An 18,932-nucleotide genomic window follows, 5' to 3' on the forward strand; every position below is an offset into this window, starting at 1 on the left:
AACCTAAGGTTCTTCACTAGCACACGACTTGAGGTTTATAACCTATCGTATTGACATATTCTGTGCCCATTCCAGTTAAAGTTGGCTTTGCATAGGAGTTCTGAAACTTCTCAATTGGTTGCATAACAACTTGGAAGCAATGGCAGGCCCTGTACTGCCAGGTGGCAAGAAGTTAAGATTGCATAAGTTCAGTCCATATGAGTTTGGATTTGTCATTATCCTTGTCTTGTGACTATGGTTTTGACGATTCACATGGATAAGAACACATACACCATAAAATCTAAGGGTCATAAGGTTTCTCTCCGATTCATGAAAATGATGGTGAGGAAACACTTCCACCAAGTAGATTTGAAGCATATGGCAGAAGGTCTAAACAATTGAGACTATGATTACGACATCCCTTTTCATAGTTCTGAAATTGTTTAGACACACATGCATGCTATCTAAGGAAAGGTGTATGATTTTGATAAAGTTTTATCATAGCATCTCGTATCAGAAATCTGAACTTTGGTAAGAAAGTCAATAAAGTATTGATTTCTAGAAGTCCAGCTGATTTCTGAGTACATGTCAAAGCTAGTGGGAGCATAAGTGTTATGATAATAATCATCATGTTAGTGGGAGCATGATAATTATTGTTAGTGTTGCAAGTTAGCAATGTTAATTATAGAAAACAAAAGTTTCAATTCGTGAGGCTGCAGGGATTGAAAAAGTTGTTTTGCTATAATTAAGGGAGAGGATATACTTCATTTCTGTTCTAAAGGCTTAGATTGAGACCTTAATCATCTTTAGTCAAGAATATATATATGAATTTCATGTTGGATTGGTTCAACTTAAGGAAATTCTATATATTGCGTTCTCAAAATTCGATTATGATTACGGCATCCCTCTTCATAGTCAAATTTTGAAAACATGGCAAATAAAAATATTGTAGCAAAAGACTGGTCTAGAATCATGTCTTTATGTGAGACATCATGAATCGTGTACCATTTGCTTTGGGTACATGATCGATTGCATGTGCTATGATATTTGTCATTTCTAAATTTTTCCAAATGCCCAGAGGCATTAAGAAGGGAAAAGGTCTAGAATTGGATATGACTAAAATGATTAAGCAATTGTCGAGGACAATCTGAGGTTTACCAAAGATTGGTTGCTCAGGGACAGTTGGAAGTATAGTGCTAATTTTGGAAGGACCATATTGACATATTCTGAAAAAAGGCATCTCTTATTCAGAAGTGATAGTCAAAATGAGAATATGGAGTTGTCTCCATAGGTGGAAGTTATCTATGTAAGATTAGAAAACTTAATGCAAGAAGGATGTCCAAAGCAATGTACTTTGAATATGAGGCTTAGTTTCCATGGAGTTGATCTCCATTGGAATACCTTATAATGACTGTTGACAAGTCTTTGTGACTTTGTACATATTCATTACAGGAGGGTCAGTGCATATAAGTTTAAAATCTAAACAAATTTCGATAAATGATAGGAATTTGAAATTCTCACATTTTTGATAAGGATTTGGGAGTGTGAAATTAGAATCATTGAAATTATGTTCAATTGGTTTATTTCACAAAGTAAGGATCACAGACAAACATAGAGTGCATACTTGGTGTATGGCAAAGCTATTGTTTAAGAAAAACATAGTGTACATGCTTGGAGCATGGGACAACTAGTGTTTTTAATTCAAGTATAAAGTTGATAAAACCGAAACAATGAATAATGAGTAATCAGTATGGTGATAAATAAAAGTGTTTATTTATATTCATAGGGTTTGATACCATAATTGATTCATTTATTCTTGTGTTTCAGTTTGCATGTTTTGACTTCCAGAATAACTAAGTCGCTCTTCCTGAATGATTAAGTTATTCAAACCATCCACAGTCAGTCATATGTTGGAAGTAGATATGAATCAAGACTGTCATGGGTTGGTTTGTAGAGGTCCAAGTTGGTGGACAAAGTGGTGCTACAACACTCATGAGTGCTCATAAGTTCTGAGTATTGGATTCAACCCGCGCTCATTTGAATCACTTCATGGATTTTATCACGAGTGATCATGAGACGATAATATCTTATATTCTTCAAACCTAGAGATATGAGTTGTTACTATGAGTTGGTTATACATTGATTGCACGAAAACGCATTTGGTAATTCGATGTTATAAAACGTGCCTTTGTGTATGATTGAACAAGTAGTAGAACAAGCCATATGAGTCGAAGTTCATCCATTCCTTTTACCTTCGGGATAAAAGCGATATCAGTGGGCCCCTCGATGATTTAGCGATGACACATGTGAGTGCTTGGCCAAGCCAGGACTGATTTGATTTGTTTAATCAGTCAGTCATCATAAATTGAAAATCCGGAAACAACAAATGGACAGAGAGAATGATTATAATCCATGTCTCAGTCCATATGATATCTAGAATGGAGGAATATATGATCCCTTATCTAATGGATAAGTCATTGACAAGGTCAGAGTTCGACAGCGGCTTTAAGAGCTACGATTGCCAGTTAGGTTTTGAAGTCATACTCAATAATAGTTTTAGACTTATCCAAGTGGGAGACTGTTGGATTAATGTCTAAGTCCATAACTATATTTGGTATGTACTTGACCCGACCCGGCATGGTCCATTTGGGTTGCACTTCACCGACACAATTTATATGGATAGTCTTTTGAGAATAGTATATTTATGATTTATATTAATATATTATAAGTTCTAAAATATTAATATGGAATCATATTATTTAATTAGTATTGATCAAGAATTAATTTAGAATTAATTAAGTGATGAAAAAGAACTAATTAAATATGGACTCTTATATATATGGAATGGGCCAAGTTCATTTAGGTTGGGCTAAGCTTTCATGGATGATCCATGGAGCTTTTAACCCATGGATCCTATGTAAATGAAAGGTCATGGGTATTAGGGTTTACATGGATGTAACCCTAATCCTCCATGATATATAAAGGGGTCCTTGGCTCACAAAATTGGCACAAGTGTGTGAAAATAAGAGTGGGCCGATTTTAGTGTGCATACATATTCTCTCAAGTTCTTCCAAGGTATTTTGGTGATTTGTGATTCCATTTGAGGCTTCCACACTATTGGCGCTAAGCTCTTAAATCTTGAAGGCATCAAGCTACATCAAAAGGTATGTCATCTAACTAGAACTTTGGAGTATAGGTGCTTCATAATATGCTAGTTAGGATGAAACCTTGGAATAGTTAATATTTGCATGTATAATAGAGAAAACATATATCCAAGGTTTATAGGGTTGCATGTAGACCATAGGAGTGTTAGAATGCTCAAAACCCAACACTTCGAAGAGGCAACAAGCTGAAGTGGTCAATGCCTCTGTCAACCCTTCTGCCTCGACACCTGGAAGACCGTACCTAGGAAACCTCCCCCGCTGCAGCAAGTGTAACTACCATCATCATGATATCTGTCGGGAACTCTTTTGTGTTAGGTGCAACATGAAGGGGCATACCGCTCGCTTCTGTAGAACCCCGGTTGAGTTCATTACATCAACCACCAATGTGGGGACCAGTCCAGTATGCCACCTATGTGGTAAAATTGGGCACTTCAAGAGGGACTGCCCAACTAAAGCAAATGATAAGGGTGCAGGACGAGCTTAGCCCGAATGCCTAGGGGAAGCATCAAAGAACCCAGTAGAATTTTGGTACGTTTCTCAATCCTAAGTAGCTAACCGAAAACTTTAAATAATCAATTCTAATTGTAATTACTTCCTCGTTAAGGCGAAAGTCACAGCACTGTTGTAAAACTTAAAAACCCATCAGGTAAAGCTATGATGGCATAGTACATACGTTAAGGCCATTTATAATTAAGATTGATAGACCTCGAGTGAGTGATGCTGCCTTATCTCCTGTTCCTTGTTTGGTTGTGGATTTAGGGCGGAGTCGCTCAGTCAACAGTCCTTTTAATCTTAATTATATATGACTAGTGTATACTAGGCGGTTATAGAGAGGCCTCGTGAGAAATCCGTTCATGAAAAGTACATTATTCCGAAACATCAGGACCCTTAGAGTTCAGCGTCAACCATGTCGGTCCAAGTATCCACGATAGTGATACCCTGGACGAAACCCGAGACGCTAAAAACTTGTGTTCCCTGTTCAGCACACGGTCCTATCTATCTTCATTCCATATCATGTAGGTGGTTGTAAATTTTGACACTACCGTCAGCCATGGCTTGACTTAGTTCAACCATGCAAGAATTCCTAGTGTCGTGTAAAAAGAACTTTCACCGTATCCTGAGCATCGAATGAAAATTCTTTCGAACCTAATAAGGAAAATCTAATGCGAACCGTCAGTCGTATCTCTCGTCCAACCTTCAGAAGTACCCAAGAGAGGGTACCGCGTGCTGTTAACCGACCCCATTAGACTTTAAAACCAGAAACGAAAGGCACTGCAGATATTCCGGAAGACAATAACCGCCCGAGGCCTACTCAGTAGATCCCCCAGAAAGACCATTAGCACCGCACAACCAGGTTCGTGAACCAAGAGAAAGAACTCATGGGATTAACTTACTACTACTAAGTATATGCAATAGAGTGGTATATGATTTAGATCGATAAGATTTAAGATGTGTGCTTCCTCCCTACTCCCTGTTTCTTGTATGGTTGTGGGTTTGGGGTGGGGCCACACATCTGAACATCCTGTAAATCTCAATTATATACGACTTGCATACACCGAGTATTAGTGATTGAGCCGAGTATGAGGTCTACCACGAACCTTATAATAAGACCCTTCATCCTATCCTATAGAAAAAGGAGCTGGAGTCAAGAGAACCACTGTGGGTTGAGCTACTAAAATGACAACGAATTCGAAATTTGTTGTCATCCCGGTTAAGCCAACATAGTAGCTAACACCCTCAGTTAGGAAAAGTAACTCAAGTCATAAGAGTCAAAAACATTGACTACAACCATCCATTCACGCCAAATCCCACAAATTAAGCATCTCAGTAGTGGGCTATGAAACCTGGAAAGCTGTGACAGAGATGAATGGATGAGGAAATTAGAGGTTCTGAGTAGCAGAATCTTATGCTATCTACATTTAATCTAGGTAGAGAAACACAGTAACACCGGAAGAGTAGTTGCAAGGGATACTCGCATTACTCAGGCACTTCGTCCATCCAGATACAGACGAGTAGTGCCTAGAACCCAATGCCTCCTCATGCGAGAAAAGTGTTGGGTTTTGAGCATTCTAACACTTCCTAAGTGTACATGCAACCCTAATAAACCTTGGATCTATGTTTGTCTAAACTACATGCAAAATTTGTTTTCCTAGGTTTATAACTTATCTAGCATGGCATGGGGAACTTTTAAACATAAAAGAACTAGATGAATTACATACCTTTGATTGTGAATTGATTCCTTAGGAGTTTGAGAGCCAAACACCAATAGTGTGAATGCCTCAAATGGAAATCACAAATCACCACAAACTTGGAAAACTTATGAGAGAGTATATCTATGCTCTAGAAATCGGCCACCTTTCTTCACACACACTAGGGTGTCATTTCATGCATCACAAGCTAGTTTATATAGTGCACATGATTTGGGTAAACCCTAATAACCCATGTCTTTTCCTTTCCAAGGATCCATGGGTTAATAGCTCCATGGATCATCCATGGACTCCCATATAAGCTTAGCCCATTACCATAATGAGTGTTAGCCCACACTATATAAATATAATAGCCCATGTTTAATTAGTCACCATTTGATCACTAAATTAATTCATAATTAACTTAAGACCAATACTAATTAAATATATTATAACTTATAATATATTAATAAATCATAAATATACTATTCTCATAAAATTATCCATATAAATAGTTCGGGTGAAGTGCAACCCAAATGGACCATGCCGGGTCAGGTCAAGTATATACCAAATAAGTTATGGACTTAGACACCTTATCCAACAGTCTCCCACTTGGATAAGTCTAATAACTATATTTGCCTATATGACTTCAGGAACCAACTGGCAATCGTAGCTCTCGAAAACTCTGTTGAACTATGAAGCGCCATTTTAGATAAGTGATCACATAATCCTCTGCTCTCATGATATCAGCCGGACAAATACATGGAACAATGTCTTACTTATTGTCCAACAGTTTCTTTCCCGATTTCCGATTTGTTTGACAAAGAACTTAATCGAACACATCAATTTAGTTCTGACCGGGCCCAGTACATAGGTCAAAACAAAATCATCGAGGGGCCCATATATCGCTTCTATTTCTAGAAGGAACAGATAAACTTCGACTCATATGCTTGTTCTACTACTTATTGAATTGTACACAAAGGCACGTTTTATAACATCAAGTTACTGATGCGTTTTCGTGCAATCAATGTACAACCAACTCATAGGTAACAACTCATATCTCTAGGTTTGAAGACTTATATGATATTACCGTCTCACGATCACTCGAGATAAATTCCATGAAGTGATGCAAGTGAGCGTGGGTTGAATCCAATACTCATAACTTATGAGCACTCATGAGTGTTGTAGCCATGTCCAACATCTTAGACCTCTACAACCAACTCATGACAGTCTTGGTTCATATCTACTTCCAACATATGACCGACTGTGGATGGTTTGAATAACTTAATCATTCGGAAAGAATAACTTAGTTATTATGGAAGTCAAAACATGCAAAGTGAAACACAAGAATAATTGAATCCAATATGGTCTCAACACTTATGAATATAAATAAAACACATTTTGTTCATCACCATATTGATTCCACATTATTTTGTTTCGATTTATCAACTTACCACTTGAATTAAAACAATAGTTGTCCCATGCTCCAAGCATGTACACTATGTTTTGTAAACAATAGTCATGCCATACACCAAGTATGCACACTATGTTTGTCTATGATCTTTACTTTGAGAAGTAGATCAATTGAACATGATTCCAATGATGCTCATTTCACAGTCCCAAATCCTTACCGTAAATGAAAGAATACCAAATTCTTATCATTTACTGTAATCTGTTAGATTCCAAACTTATATGCATTGATCCTCTTGCAATGACTATGCACAAAAGTCACAAAACTTGTCAACAGTCATTATAGAGTATTCCAAAGGAGATCACTTCTATGGAAACAAGTCTCATATTCAAAGTACATTGCTTTGAACATCCTTCTTGCATAAAAGTTTCTAACTTTCTCATAGATTCTTAATATCCAACTCCCAATATGAAAATTTCCATATTCCCATTTTGATTATCATATCTGAACAAGAGCTACCTCTTTTCAGAATATATCTATATGGTCCTTCCAAAATTTAACACTATACTTCCAACTGTCCCTTATCAACCAATCTTTAGTGAACCTTAGATTGCCCTCGACAATTGGTTAATCATTTTAGTCATATCCGGTTCTATTCATTTTTCCCTCTTAATTCTCTAAGCATTTTGAAAAAAAAAATTTAGAACAGATAAATATTATAGCACATGTGACCGATCATATACCCGAAGCATATGGGACACGATTCATGATGTCTCACATAAAGACCTGATACTAGATCAGACTCTTGCTACAATATTTTTTATTTTTTTTTATTTGCCATGTTTTCAAAAATCGACTATGAAGAGGGATGCCGTAATCATAATCGAATTTGAGAACGCAATATATATAGAATTTCCTTATGCTGAACCATTCCAACATAAAATTCATATATATATCCAAGACTAAAGATGATTGAAATCTCAATCTAAACTTTTAGGATTGAAATGAAGTATAATATCCTCTCCCTTAATTATAGCAAAACAACCTTTTTCCAGGTGAAATTCTTGTTTTCTATAATTAACAATACTCATCATAACTGATTATGCTCCCACTAGCATAATAATTATTTAGCACAACAATTATGCTCCCACTAGCTTTGACATGTACTCAGAAATCGACTTCTAGAAATCAATACTTTATTGACTTTCATCACCAAAGTTCAGACTTCTGATACGAGAGGCTTCGACAAAACTTTATCTAAGCTTCTCAGACTCATACATCTTTCTTTAGATAGCCCACATGTGTGTGTAAACAGTTATGAAGAGGGATGCCGTAATCATAATGTTTAGACCCGTTTGCCATTTCTCACAAGTCCATGTTAATGTGCCGGTTAACCACACACGCTCCACTAACGACTTTGAGAATGCAAACAACACAATTGCTATCTACTTAAAATCTACTTAGTGAAAGCGTTTCCTCACCATCATTTTCATGAATCGGAAAGAATCCTTATGACACTTAGATTTTATGATGTATGTGTTCCTATCCATGTGAATTTCTCAAAACCTTAATCACAAGACAAGGTTAGTGACAAACTCAAAATCATATGGACTGAACTTGTTCCATCTTGATTTCTTGCCTCTTGGTCGCCCAAGGGCCCACCATTTCTTCCAAGTTGTTATGCATACAATTGAGAACTCACAGAACTCACAAACATAGTCAACTTTACCGGAATAGGCACAGAAACAAGAATTATGTCAACACGATAGGTTACAAACCTCAAGCCGTGTGCTAGTGATAAACTATAGGTTTTATCCTTGATTAGCTCTTGAAACTTTCAAGACCTTTAAGACTCCCACTGTCCTCTTGACATATAAGTTTCTCTTTGTCAAGAACCATTCCTTGACAACCAAACAAATATTCAAGAGTCAGAGCGCATCATTATCAAGATAAACACTTCACACAATTGGTGTCAATTGGTCTTTGTTTTATCCAAAACATCACAACTTACATATTTCAAATGTGCAAGAGTAGAAAACATTTTACTCTTACATTTGACAAGTGTTATAAACCTTATTTAAGATGTATCACTCAAGTTACAATCTTGGAGTATGACTCTAAGACTTGTTTTGGAACAAAGTATGATTCATCTTCTTTATTTTAACCATTCCAACAATTCATGAATCCTCTTCTTAGCCATAAAATGCACTAAGATGTCCTTAGAGGATGAATTGTGACATGGTTTCTTAATCATTAAGATGATCATAAAACAAGATACTAAAGTACTCTCCCATCTTTTCAGATTTGAGAAACTTTTATCTTTCTGCCCAATTTGATTCTTCCCATTCGTCCTGCCATACATTGAAATTTTTCCAATGTTTCAGAATTGTACTTCAACTTGTAGGTACAACCATATTTACTAAACTTTAGCAAATCATGACGAATAGTCTTATCGATCTTTGTGGTGGACTTTGACCTGCACACACCCAGTGTACCCGATCCTTTAGTCTTTCACCTGTCTCACATATACATGTGGTCAAGGAATTAGTCTTAACTTTCCAAAAATGAAAATTCTCATTCATTATGCAATACAACCTGCATCATTCCAAGTTTCAGTCCAATTGAAACCTTGGGTGATGAGAATCTTTCCTTATTTGATAAATTTAGACACTACCACAAATGAAAGAATCAAATGCACATTTCCATTATTGCTAGAACCATACAAACATCAATTTTTCATAAAATGCCATTGCAAGGAGATATAATAAAATAAAACAAAATTTTATTTATTTATAAATACGGAAAAACTTTTTCCTTACAATACAACTTTAAATGAAAACTATGCTATTACATATCTTCTAGCAATCTATCATAACTCTTATGTAGCAGCTCAAGAATCCGATCTTCGGACCATGCGATTGAAATCCATCTTCGCGATCAGATTCAACATACTCTTTCTTTAAGTGTCCTTCCCTTTGCTTGATCCTGCCAAACACCAAAATGTAACCGAGTCACATTTTGTATTAAGAATCATCAATAAGGAACTTAACAGAGTTAGATAGTGGACTTACCTGAAGCAGAGTCAAACCTTTTGTTTCTACTTGCTTTCAGATCTTTAAGGTATTCAGGGCAGCTTCGTTTCCAATGTCCCTTCTCATGACATTAAAAACATATAGACTCTTTGGGAATGGTACATGAGATTATCACATACTTAGCCTTTCCCTTTGCCTTTTGGTCAACCGGGTTGACTAAGGCCGATCCCTTTCCATTGGGAATAAAAGGCTTTTATAGACTTCCAATGTTGCCATTTTCAATGTCCATGGAAGTTTGAGAAGTAGACCTTCCACCCATATTTGCTTGACCATTGCGCCACATCATTTCTGACTCAGCAGCAACAAGCAAATAAGATAGATCTATTAGGGTCATGTCGTGATCTGTCACATAGTAGTTCCTAATGAACTCACTGTATGACTCAGGAAGTGACTGAAGAACCCAGTCAGTAGCCAACTTCCTTGGGACAACGACACCCAACATTCTCAACCTGTCAAAGTGTGACTTCATTCCTAAGACATGAGTGCACACAGGTCTTCCATCTTTATGTTTCATTGCTAGTAGGGCTTGAGTGACCTTGAATTTTTCAAGTCTTCGAGCTTGTGGGTCAAGGAGAATAATTGGAGGAGGTGGAGGTAGAGAAGTATGATTTCCATGAGATTTGGAAAGATCACAGTTGTCTAAACCAGACATCTACAATGGGAGATATTCAAGTTAGTTGATTTTAAGTCCATAATATAACACCCAATATGAAATGTTAAGGCTAGGACCCAACACAATATTTTATAACTTGGAAGAGGGATGCCGTAATCGAAGCTATAAAATATTTAAAGGTAGGTGAATGACGATTCACCAATTTCCACCATGAAAAACGAAATGAATTATTAGGTTTTAATTGGATTTGAAATTCGTAGATTCTTTTGAGATTCATTGAACTTTTCAATGGCATGTTTCAATCTCGATTGTGCCCTTCAAGTTTTGTGACTGGGATGCCGAGGATCACAAAACAAGGTGTGAATAACCATGCAAACTCACTTGGTACCCTTAATATTATCACCTAATTGATGTGCCGGTTAACCACACACGCTCCACCGATCTATGATAAACATTAAGTCACCCTTCGTGATCCTTACTAGTCCAAGTTAGTCTGCCGGTTAACCACACACGCTCCACCAATGACTTGGTAAGGTACAAAGTGTGAATTTCATGGGTTAGCACCAAATTCCCACTTTCCTAAAGTAACTAAGATTGGGAATTATAAAAATATTTAGTTACTTTATAATCATTATACTTTTAATGAGAATTAAAGTCATTGTCCTACCCGTTCGGCTAACGACCCTCCACCGATCAAGGAAGCGGTGGGTGAGAGTGGACACGCATTAAGCTGCCATTTTATAGGCAGCAACGTTATACCCCCCTTATAGACCGGCTTCGTGAATGAGGCCTACTAACGGTAAAACGACTTGATCTTATACATATATATAATAATTAACCATTAATGTTATAAATAGTATAAGGGTTGAATTTTAACTTTTAAAACTCTAAGGGTTGGAATTAAAGTATATTAAAGTGTGCGTAACTTTACACATTCCAATACTTGAGGGGAAGTTTTGAAACTTTTCAAAATTTTTCATTTCATAACTTATGAGTTAATGGTTCATAAAAATGAAGACTCTTCATTTTTATGTAACTTATGTGTTTAAATGTGTGTTTAAAAGAAAGTGACCTTTGGATATCCATAACTTGAGGACAAATTATGGACTCCATTAAAACACATAAATGATCAAGAATTAATGACAAACAATTCAGCAAATAATTCCTATCATTTTTCTAAACTCATAACAACATGAACATGATCATCAAGATTTCAAGAATTATATGAACACATAAAATCATGGAATTTTGATATAAGCCATTGTAAATGGATTAGCACAACCATTATACCATCTAAAACAAGTTTTAAAACACCAAAACAGTTTAGGGTAATGTTTCTAGTCCATTTCCAGCAGCAAAAGTCGAAAATCAGCTGTCAGTTCATTCTACTCGTCGAGTGCACGAACCTACTCGACGAGTAGGATGAATTTTCACTTGGACTCGTCGAGTCCCCCCATGGACTCGGCGAGTCTACTGTTCAGACAGCAAACTATTTCGATTTTTAACACAATTTTGCATCAAGTATCAACAAACAAGCCTAGGATCTGATACCACTGTTGGGTTTTGAGCATTCTAACACTTCCTAAGTGTACATGCAACCCTAATAAACCTTGGATCTATGTTTGTCTAAAATACATGCAAAATTTGTTTTCCAAGGTTTATAACTTATCTAGCATGGCATGCGGAACTTTTAAACATAAAAGAACTAGATGAATTACATAGCTTTAATTGTGAATTGATTCCTTAGGAGTTTGAGAGCCAAGCACCAATAGTGTGAATGCCTCAAATGGAAATCACAAATCACCACAAACTTGGAAAACACTTATGAGAGAGTATATCTATGTGTTGGGTTATGAGCATTCTAACACTCCTAAGTGTACATGCAACCCTAAATACCTTGGATCTATGTTTTCTCTATTATACATACAATTATGAACATCCAAGGTATTATCCTAATCTAGCATACAAAATAATAAATATAACAAGATAGAATACATACCTCTTTGATGTAGAATGTCTTCATGAAGCTTGAGTGCCTAGTGCCCCAAGTGTGTCACCTCAAATGGTTCACACAACACCAAATACACTTGGAATAACTTGAGAGAAACTTGAACACTCCTTGAAATCGTCTAGCCCTCACACTCACACATTAGTGCATGATTTCTTGAGCCATAGGATTCTTTTATATGGTGGCTATTAGGGTTACACCATGTAACTCATAACTTTACCCATTCTTTATGCTCCATGGAATTTAACCTCCATGGAGTATCCATGGGTCACCCCATGGACTTAGTCCAACATAAGAAATCTTGGATCATAAGCCCACATATATAAGAGTGAATGATTTACATAATCAACCCATATATTTAATTAGTCTCCTTTTGATCACTTAATTAATTTCAAATTAATTCTTGATCAATACTAATTAAATAACCTTATTAATATATTAGAACTTATAATATATTAACCAACCTTAAGTGTTATTTCTCTCATTATAGTCTATCCAAATGCATGATGCCTTGAACCCAAATGGACCATGCCGGGTCGGGTCAAGTCTTACCAATTATAGTTATGGACTTAGACATTAATCCAACAGTCTCCCACTTGGATAAGTCTAAAACTATTATTGCGTATGACTTCAGGAACCGATCAGCAATCGTAGCTCTCAAAAGCTTCTGTCGAACTCTGACCTTGTCGATGAACTTTGACCTTTGTCAATGACTTGTCCATTAGATAAGGGATCATATATTCCTCCATTCTAGATATCATATGGACTGAGACATGGATTATCAATCATTCTCTCTGTCCAATTGTTGTTTCCCGATTTCCGATTCATGATGACTGACTGATTGAACAAATCAAATCAGTCCTGGCTTGGCCAAGCACTCACATGTATCATCTTTAAATCATCGAGGGGCCCACAAATATCGCTTTTATCCCGAAGGTAAAAGGAATGGATAAACTTCGACTCATATGGCTTGTTCTACTACTTGTTGAATCATACACAAAGGCACGTTTTCTAACATCGAGTTACCAATGCGTTTTCGTGCAATCAATGTATAACCAACTCATAGTAACAACTCATATCTCTAGGTTTGAAGAATATAAGATATTATCGTCTCATAATCACTCGTGATAAAATCCATGAAGTGATTCAAATGAGCGCGGGTTGAATCCAATACTCAGAACTTATGAGCACTCATGAGTGTTGTAGCACCACTTTGTCCACCAACTTGGACCTCTACAAACCAACCCATGACAGTCTTGATTCATATCTACTTCCAACATATGACCGACGGTGGATGGTTTGAATAACTTAATCATTCAGGAAGAGCAACTTAGTTATTCTGGAAGTCAAAACATGCAAAGTGAAACACAAGAATAAATGTATCAAATATGGTATCAAACCCTATGAATATAAATAAACACTTTTATTTATCACCGTACTGATTACTCATTATTCATTGTTTCGGTTTTATCAACTTTATACTTGAATTTAAAACAATAGTTGTCCCATGCTCCAAGCATGTACACTATGTTTTCTAAACACTAGTCATGCCATACACCAAGTATGCATACTATGTTTGTCTATGATCTTTACTTTGTAAAATAGATCAATTGAACATCACTCCAATGATCCTCTTTTCACAGTCCCAAATCCTTACTGCAAATGCAAGAATTCCAAATTCATGCCATTTACTGAAATCTGTTAGATTCTAAACTTATATGCATTGATCCTCTTAATGATTATGCACGAAGTCAGAAAGACTTGACAACAATCATTACAGAGCATTCCAGAGGAGATCAGCTCCTTGGAAACATCCTTCTTTCATTAAGTTTCCTAATCTTACACAGATTGAATAATTTCTAACTTTGAAACATTTCCATATTCCATTTTGACTATCACTTCTGAACAAGAGTTGCCTCCTTACAGATTATGTCAATATGGTCCTTCCAGAATTAACATTATACTTCCAACTGTCCTTGAGCAACCAATCTTTGGTAAACCTTAGATTGTCCTCGACAATTGCTTAATCATTTTAGTCATATCCAATTCTAGACCTTTTCCCTTCATAATGCCCCAGGCATTTGGAAAATTTTAGAAAGGATGAATATAGCACATGTAATCGATCCTATATCCGAAGCATATGAGACACGATTCATGATGTCTCACATAAAGACTAAACCAGTCTTTTGCTATAATATTTCCATTTCAATTTGCCAAGTTCTCAAAATTCAGATTATGAAAAGGGATGCCGTAATCATAATCCAATTTTAGAACGCAAATAATGGACCCATATATAGAATTTCCTTATGTTGAGCCATTCCAACATGAAATTCATATATATATCCTTGATTAAATACGATTAAAATCTCAATCTAAGCTTTTAGAATTGAAATGAAGTATAATTTCCTCTCACTTAATTATAGCAAAACAACTTTTTCAACCCCTGCAACCTCACAAATTGAAACTTTTGTTTTCTATAATTAACATTGCTAACTTGCAACCTTTGTCATAATTATCATGCTCCCACTAACATGATGATTATTAGCATAACACTTATGCTCCCACTAGCTTTGACATGTACTCAAAAATCAGCTGACTTTCTTACCAAAGTTCAGATTTCTGATACTAGATTGTTTTGATAAAACTTTATCAAAATCATACACCTCTCTTAGATAGCTCACATGCGTGTCTAAACAATTTTAGAACTATGAAAAGGGATGTCGTAATCATAGTCTCAATTGTGTAGACCTTTGCCACTTCTCACAAGTCCATGTTAGTGTGCCGGTAAACCACACACGCTCCACTAACGACTTTGAGAATGCAAATATCACAGTTGCTATCTAACTAAAATCTACTTAGTGAAAGTGTTTCCTCACCATCATTTTCATGAATCAGAGAGAAACCTTATGACACTTAGATTTAATAGTGTATGTGTTCTTATCCATGTGAATTTGTCAAAACCATAATCACAAGACAAGGTTAGTGACAAATCCAAACTCATATTGATTAAACTTGTGCAATCTTAAATTCTTGCCATTTGGCAGCTCAGGTGCCTGCCATTGCTTCCAAGCAGTTGCGCAACCAATTGAGAACTCTCAGAACTCCTATGCAAACCCAACTTGAATAGGCACAAAAATTTCAACACGATAGGTTATAAACCTCAAGTCGTGTGCTAGTGAAGGACTTTAGGTTTTATTCTTGATTAAGTCTTGAAACTTTCAAGAGCTTTAAAACTCCCACTGTCCTCTTGACATATAAGACTCCCTTGTCAAATATTCAAGAGATAGTGCGGATTCTTTATCAAGACTAACACTTTACACAATTGGCCTAAGTTGGTCTCTGTTTTATCCAAAACATCACAACTTACCAATTTCAAATGTACAAGAGTAGATAACCTTTTACTCTTACATTTGACTAGTGTTAACAACCCCTCTTTAAGATATGTCACTCAAGTTACTATCTTGGAGTATGACTCTAAGAATTGTTTTGGAACGAAGTATGACTCATTTTTTTGATTTAACCATTTCAACAATTCATGACTCCTCTTCTTAGTCATGAGAATGCACTAAGATGACTTTAGAGGACCAATTGTGATATGGTATCTTAATCATTAAGATGATCATAAACATGATACTAAAGTACTCTCCCATCTTTTCAGATTTGAGAAACTTTTATCTTTCTGCCATACTTTGATTCTTCTTATTCGTTCTGTCTCACATTGAAACTTCTCCAATGCTACAGACTTATACTTAAACTTATAAGTATAACCATATTTACTGAACTTAAGTAAATCATGACGAATAGTCTTCTTGATCTTTTGTGCTGGACTTGACCAGTGCACAAGAATGTGTACTCGATCCCTTAGTTCTTTCCTTATTCACATAAGAAATTAGTCTTAATTTTCCAAGCTGAAAGTTCTCATTCATCATACTATACAACTTGCATGATTCCAAGTTTCGGTCCAATTGAACCTTGGGTGATGAGAATCTTTCCTTATTTGGTAATATTTGACACTACCACAACCGAAAGAATCAAATCCATTTTTCCAATATTGCTATCAATGGAATCTTATAAGCAACAACTTTTCACAAATGCGATTGTAAGGATTCTTAAAATAAATAAAATCAAAACCTTTTTCTTTTATTTTAAAACTTTGCGGAAAAACTTATCCTTACAATCCATATGAAAACCTTGTTGTTATCTATTCCTAAGCAATATAAATATCATAACTCTTATGTAATAGCCCAAAATTCTGATCACCGAACCATGCGATTGAAATCCATCTTCGCGATCAGAATCAGCATGTACTTAATAGAGTTAGACAATGGACTTTACCTGAAGTAGAGCCAAACTTATTGACTTTAACATCCTTAGGTAAATTTGGCAGCTTCGTAACCAATGCCCCTTCCTTTGGCAATAGTTACCTATGGACCCTTGATAATGGGACTATCTCAGACTTCGCCTCTCTCTTTACCACTGGGTCAACCGAGTTGACTATGGCCGATCCCTTTCCATTGGGAAGAGAGAGCTTTACTGGATATCCAATGTCATCATTGTCAATGTCCATAGCGTTTTAGGAAGTTGATCTTAGCATATAGATAAGATCATTAAGGGTCTTGTCTTAGTCTGTTTCATCGGATTCCCAAAAGAACTCACTATGTGACTTAGAAAGTAGTTGAGCCACCAACTTTCTCAAGAATTTGACACCCAACTCTCCCGGCTTGTCAATATGTGACTACATCTCCAAGATGTGATCACACCTAGACCTTGCCTTGCCAATAGGGCTTGAGTGACCTTAAACTTTTTAGGAACTTGTGGGTTAGGGAGAATAATTGGAGGAGGTGAAAGAAGTATGATATCCATGGGACATCATCTTCATTTAGGAAAGCTTGTTTCAAGAGATTTGGGAAGATCATAAATGTCTAGACCAGACATGTTTTTGGGAGATATTCAAGATAGTTGATTTAAAGTCCTTAATATGACACCCAATATGAAATATTAAGGCTAGGACCCAACAAACTATTTTATAACTTAGAAGAGGGATGCCGTAATCCAAGCTATAAAATATTTGAAGGTAGGTGAATGACGATTCACCAATTTCCACCATGAAAAACGAAATAATTTATTGGTGGAAATTGGTGAATCGTTTTTATTGGTGGAAAACGAAATAAAACCTAATAAATTATTTCGTTTTTCATGGTGGAAATTGGTGAATCGTCATTCACCTACCTTCAAATATTTTATAGCTTGGATTACGGCATCCCTCTTCTAAGTTATAAAATAGTTTGTTGGGTCCTAGCCTTAATATTTCATATTGGGTGTCATATTAAGGACTTTAAATCAACTATCTTGAATATCTCCCAAAAAGATGTCTGGTCTAGACATTTATGATCTTCCCAAATCTCTTGAAACAAGCTTTCCTAAATGAAGATGATGTCCCATGGATATCATACTTCTTTCACCTCCTCCAATTATTCTCCCTAACCCACAAGTTCCTAAAAAGTTTAAGGTCACTCAAGCCCTATTGGCAAGGCAAGGTCTAGGTGTGATCACATCTTGGAGATGTAGTCATGTATTGACAAGCCGGGAGAGTTGGGTGTCAAATTCTTGAGAAAGTTGGTGGCTCAACTACTTTCTAAGTCACATAGTGAGTTCTTTTGGGAATCCTATGAAACAGACTAAGACAAGACCCTTAATGATCTTATCTATTTGCTAAGATCAACTTCCTAAAACGCTATGGACATTGACAATGATGACATTGGATATCCAGTAAAGCTCTCTCTTCCCAATGGAAAGGGATCGACCATAGTCAACTCGGTTGACCGAATGGTAAAGAGAGAGGCGAAGTCTGAGATAGTCCCATTATCAAGGGTCCATAGGTAACTATTGCCAAAGGAAGGGGCATTGGTTACGAAGCTGCCAATTTTACCTAAGGATGTTAAAGTCAATAAGTTTGGCTCTACTTCAGGTAAAGTCCATTGTCTAACTCTATTAAGTACATGCTGATTCTGATCGCGAAGATGGATTTCAATCGCATGGTTCGGTGATCAGAATTTTGGGCTATTACTTAAGAGTTATGATATTTATATTGCTTAGGAATAGATAACAACAAGGTTTTCATATGGATTGTAAGGATAAGTTTTTCCGCAAAGTTTTAAAATAAAAGAAAAAGGTTTTGATTTTATTTATTTTAAGTATCCTTACAATGGCATTTGAGAAAAGTTGTTGCTTATAAGATTCCATTGATAGCAATATTGGGAAAATGGATTTGATTCTTTCGGTTGTGGTGTGTCTAATATTACCAAATAAGGAAAGATTCTCATCACCCAAGGTTCAATTGGACCGAAACTTGGAATCATGCAAGTTGTATAGTATGATGAATGAGAACTTTCAGCTTGGAAAATTAAGACTAATTCCTTATGTGAATAAGGAAAGGACTAAGGGATCGAGTACACATTTTTGTGCACTGGTCAAGTCCA

This window comes from Lactuca virosa, chromosome 1 (assembly GCF_052849685.1).
Source record: "Lactuca virosa cultivar CGN04683 chromosome 1, Lactuca_virosa_CGN04683_v6, whole genome shotgun sequence".
Classification (NCBI taxonomy): Eukaryota; Viridiplantae; Streptophyta; class Magnoliopsida; order Asterales; family Asteraceae; genus Lactuca; species Lactuca virosa.